Source organism: Cyprinodon variegatus, unplaced genomic scaffold (genome assembly GCF_000732505.1).
Source record: "Cyprinodon variegatus isolate N-32 unplaced genomic scaffold, C_variegatus-1.0 Scaffold835, whole genome shotgun sequence".
NCBI classification, from domain to species: Eukaryota; Metazoa; Chordata; class Actinopteri; order Cyprinodontiformes; family Cyprinodontidae; genus Cyprinodon; species Cyprinodon variegatus.
In genome coordinates, this window is record NW_015151288.1 from 126329 (window position 1) to 132115 (window position 5787).

Consider the following 5787-nt stretch of genomic DNA (forward strand, 5'->3'; position numbering starts at 1 on the left):
TTTTATACAGGTTTGGGACAGTAAATGAGCAGCTTAGCAGTGAATTAACATTTCCAATTCATAAAGTGAGGCAGTGAACAGCTAATTTCTGCTCATACTGCAGAGTTTATTACCTGTAGATATTCATTTCTGTAATACCAGATTGTTCCACTGCAATAGTCAAATAAATAAAGTTATGACATTTAAACCACTACAGTTATTGTTATTCTTTGCAATACCAAATTTTATGAATATGATTACTTCTCAGTGGATGTGCGTTAATTAGCATTACAGTTTAATTTAATCTGGTGAATTTAAGTCATAAAAAATAACACTGGAATAGGTCATAGTGTTTACAAGCAAAATAAAATTTGCGTTGGCCGGGAATCGAACCCGGGTCAACTGCTTGGAAGGCAGCTATGCTAACCACTATACCACCAACGCTCGATAAGAGCAGCGCACCCAGTCAGATAGAACGGCACACACTATTACGATCAGATGACGTTTCTGTTTGCCTGATTTAACCTTTATAGCTATTTCTTCTTATTAAAGCTCCCATTGCAAAGGCTTGACTGTTTTTCCCCCTCCAATTACAGACATATCAGCCCTGCTCCCACCATCAGCTACAGCCTGGCCGCCGCTGCTAATGAGGCTAACCGCTAGCAGCGGAGCTAACATACCTGCAGCGGGATCAGTCGGTTTAAACGCCCGGATACAGCAATGTAGTCCCATATAATTCCCATTACTGAAAACTCTGCAGAACAACAATAAGACTTCTGTTTACAATTTCTGCTCACTGAAAATCCAGGTAAAACCAGATGAAAGCGGTAACTGCACATCACGGTTTCCTCCACTAGATGGCGGTGTTTAACTATTAAAAGGCAGGACACCATCCAGTTTTCTTCACTTTGTTGAAGGAAGGTTTCCCACGAGTCCTGAAGGTTTAACTTTTAATTTATTTTTAATACCTCTATCTGTATATTTTTAATAAAAGAAATATTAGGTAAACCTGCTAATTATTAAAATATAAAAGGATCCTAAATAAGGTGCTATTTTTTTGTTTGACTGTTGAATTAACACCAGTAGCTAGAATTAATAAATTTAGAATTAGTTTGAATTATTTTTTTTATTTGGTCAACATTGAAATATAAACGCTGAAATGCAACAAAAAAAGTATAATTTGATTAATAGTTGATGTTTACATGCTGAAATCACAACAACATGACAACTATAGGGTCCCTAACATTGTTTTGAAGTTGAATAAATGTTTTTTTTTTTACTAAAATTATTTCAACAACGTTCAAATTCTTACCATCAGTTGGATGACAGCTGAGTGTCTTAAAGACAGATAAGTTAGTGAAGCAGCTGCAGCCAGCGACATACAGTAGGCCTTCATTTCTTTTAACCGAACTGAATAAAATACAGCAGAAAATAAAACAACAGCTTTAAGAAAGTGAACCTGAAAGAGCTTTTGGAGATCATTTAGATTATAGAAGAATAGAAAATCAATTTATTTTCCCACAATGGGGAAATTCTGGTGTTCAGCAGCAAAATGATTATAGAAAAAATGGTCCCACAAATGTGGACCTTAGAAAAATTTAAAAGCTAAACAATAAAATACTGCACTGTAAAGTGTATTAACAATACAAAACAGTTCACCTGGAGAATAAATAACCAATATACAGCAATGGACATTTTTACAGTAATTGATAAATAGCAGCAACATCAGAGACCAGTGTAGGTTAACTGACTAAGTTAGAAACTGTGCAAAATCAGCATGAATGGAACAACTTATTGAGCTTGTTGGGAACAGTGGCGGTTATAGAGTCTGGCAGCTGCTGGGAGGAAGGATCTGTGATAACGCTCCCTGGTGCATTTAAGGTGCAGCAGTCTGTCACTGAAGGAGCTGTCCAGTTCAGCACCAGCTTCATGCACAGGGTGGGAAACATCCAGGAGAGATGTTAGTTTAGTTAGGATCCTTCTATTTCCCACCTCCTGAACCTGAATCCAGCCGCTTCCTCTCGGCTTCAGTTAAGCCCATGATTCAACAGAAAGCTCCAAAGACGGCTGATGCCACCACAGAGACATAGAAAACCAAAATACAATAAATGTGTAAATGTCAACTTTAAAAATGGACTTAAAGGATATTATACTTAAAAAATGTCTACATTTTTCCCCCTTCATTTCAGAAAGAGAAACTCATTTATATAGATTCATAACACATAGAGGTGAATATTTTAAGCTTTTATTTCTAGAGAAATTAAAGATTTAGTCTCTCTATATGTTGTGAATATTGTAAAAATATTTTAAACCCCTTGTGTCAGACACTAATCAGCTAATGGATGCTAAAGGCAAAGGTTTCCTAGCCTCTAAATGGTCTCAGTCTGAGTGGACGGTGACCATGATGGTGCTGGTTTGATTAGCCAGCAGTCAGGTGACCAGAACCTCATAGAGAACCTATGGAGGATGGTGAAGAGGAAGACGACAGACACCAGAACTGACCACTTAGAGAAGCTAAAGGCCTCCATCAAAGCAACATGAGCTTCCAGAACGCCTCATCAGAACCACAGGCTGATGTCATCCACGCCGTACCCATGCTGTAGGAGCCAGAACAAATATTTCCTGCATAGAAATGAACAGCCTTATCTGAAGCCTGATGTCTCTGTATGAGTGATGCAAAGAAATGTCTTCTCAAATACCTGGTTGATCAAATTATTCTGTTCCCTGTGTCTTCTATTATGACACAATGTTAAATAGTATCAGATATCTCTTTGTATTAATCTAATGTAGTATTTAGATGTTCTAGTTTAGTGAGGTTTTCATAATCTGTAAACCATATTAATCAAAATGACACTGAAATATTTCACAGTTTTCCCTGATCTAAGATCCTGAACCAGCAGTGCTGAATTTCTTATATAAACAGAACAATGAATGGATGTTTTAGAGGAATGTGCCTTGAATACCAGGCGCTAAGTTATATTGCTCACCACTGTAGTTTAGATTTAGTCTCTGCTGTTGCAGAGCAGACAAAACAGATAGATTAAATCCATGGGATTAGGTATTTATAGTAATGGTCATCATTATAACCATTATTACAATTATGAATTGATTATAGAATAATTATGATTTTTATTTATATAGGAATATGTTTACAAACTGTCAAATATTTGAAATGTAAGTTAAATGATAACCTAGAAAATCCATATAATTTTCTATATTTGCTTCTTATGGCTCCCCTAAAGCATCATTGAGGGAGAAATAAATAAAATAAAAATGTCTTGAGCCAAAGACTGAAGTCCAAAGTTTCATTCCCAGTTTAAACCGTTAGCAGCTCTGCTCCACTGGGATGTGAACTGGGCAGTAAATATACACCCATTATAATCAGGGAGAGCAGTTTTACCTCCTCCACAGGGCAGCTGGCATGTTTATGGCTATTGGCTTAAATTCAGCGCCATTCTATTATCAGAGCGAACTCAAAGTCAATCTTTACTGATCCCTTTACTCCAACAGGAAACGGAAAGAACCAAATATACACTTTTATTGGTAATAATTCACTAAAGACAGATTAGATTTACTTATAGGCCTCTCTATGTTAATGAATGTACATGTATATTAAAATATGAAAATGTTTATGCACATTATACATGTTAAATTCACTTTAAATTCATCCAAAGACCCAAGTCCCTCTTCACATATTTTTGTCCTACCTATTCTTTTATTATTTAGTTTTATTGCATCATCCACAAATGCTTCTTTTATTCAGTGCGGCGGATCAGAGCGCATGTATTCTATATTAGCCATGAGGAACGTACAATTCATTTATTTTTACATTTTTCACCCCTTTAATGTCTCCCTTCCTCCATTTAGTTTCCTGTTCTCAGATAAATATAATGTAACCCCCAAACAACAGTCGTTAGTTTATAGGCTAAACCTGGTCGGTCCGTCATAGTCTCGATTTAGTCATAGTTGTAGAAAATTTGGCTGTTTGGTCAGATTTTGTCCCACTTTAGTCCAATAATAGATGTTAAAAAAAAAGACATTGAAAATCCAGTTTCCAGTACTTTTCAGCGATCGGAAAATTACGGCTTTTCACCTTTTAACCAAATGTAGGACGTAAATTATGTCCTTTCAATGTGTTTTCAACCAATTTTTGCTAGTTGGGTACCTTCCCTTCTCTTGGCTGTATAGAAGCTCTTCTGCAGTCCATTCAGGCATAACAATGTTGTGCCATTAAGTAATTATAATCCTGATGCTCCAAAAAGCCACGGACATGTCTGTACTATATTCATTTATGAAAGTTCAAATAAGTTAAAAAAAGGAATGGAATATAATCGCTTCTGTAATTTATTGTACCAATGCTTCTTTATCGTCACAATGACTGCAGATATTTCTGCATGTTAGTGATTAAACATGCAAAAAATTAGATGCAGAAAAGACACCCACAGTTTCCGGTTTGATAAATTGCTTTGGTGGTGTTAGGTAAACATATTGTTGTATCTTTCTCCCAGTATTTTGCATGTTATGATGATCAGTAAATGTTTTGCATGTCCATTAGTTTGGTCTGGTTCATTCCTTGAAGCAGAAATTTAATTCTCAAATTTGTCAAAATGGACTTGCAGTTTAGCAAAACAAAAGAGTTAACTTCCAGAAGCTCAAATCTCCTCTACATCTGTTAACTTTTCCCTCAAGACTTACCTCTTTTCTCATAGAAATTGTCAATGCAACCAAAAGAAAATTATTTTAGTCATTTTTTAGCACTCAGGACCCTTGGTGCTTTTCCATAAACCAACCTGGATGGTTCAGCACAACAAGGTTAATTGTCAGAAACTCATCTTCCTACAAAAACTTTATTTGAGCCTCAAAATAAAGTTTTCAGATTGTAGGTGCCTCCAAAATGCTTCGTCCTTTTGGCATTGTGTGAGCACTGCAAGTCAAACTGTTTAAATGTTCTAATTTCTTTTGCCTAGCCAACAGAATAAAAGTGTGAAGCTGGCAGGCAAGCAGGCAGAATCCAGGAAACAGTCCGAAGACAAATCAGGCAAACAGAGCAGAACAGGGACAAACAATATGACCGAAAAAACTTGATTGACAGATGACTGTTGATATATGATATGCCGAATTTAGGTGTTCAGGCTGACGTAGAACTAAATGGCCTGCATAAGATAACAAGAAAAAAACAGATTTTAGGATAGGATGTTTTTTTTAAATAGAAATTTTCTAACTTTTGGTACAATATCATCTGATAAAGAGTATTTATATACATGTTTAAGCCAGAATGATTTGATATTTAAATATGACTTCCCTACAGCTTTCAAAATGTTAAATTTAACTCCCAGAGAGTAAAGCAAACGCTTCCAAATTAGGGCCAAAATATGTACCTATTAATAAGATGCATGTGGATCATCTTTATGTCCCTATTGCTTCAATTTTGGACAGCTTCCCATTCTGTAAGCCTCTACTGGAGGATAAGAAATTGTTATTAAAGTTTTATTTATTTTTTTAAGTCCTATCCTTTGAGTTTTGCCAAAGACAGAAAGCCATTTCTTCATTCAGCTCTCTCTCTCCTTCTCTCTCCAAGGTCTCTCTACCTCTCTCCCTGGTGGTGGCCAGTAGCCAATCACCTGCCAGCTCTCGCGCCTGCTGTTTCCTCCTCACCTCTCCTCGGCGCCAATCAGACCGTTCACACCGCGCGCGCCGCACGGCACGCCGCCACGGGCGCTGCCAACAGCAGAACACACACACACACACACACACACACACACACACACACACACACACACACACACACACACACACACACACACACAC

At 36.9% G+C, this 5787-nt stretch overlaps 1 non-coding gene across 1 annotated transcript; it reads right to left on the minus strand.

The window, feature by feature from the left end:
• Window positions 1-351: 351 nt before the first annotated feature.
• On the minus strand, window positions 352-423 carry trnag-ucc. Its single transcript has one exon. It is a non-coding gene; the product is annotated as a tRNA-Gly (tRNA).
• Window positions 424-5787: the final 5364 nt, after the last annotated feature.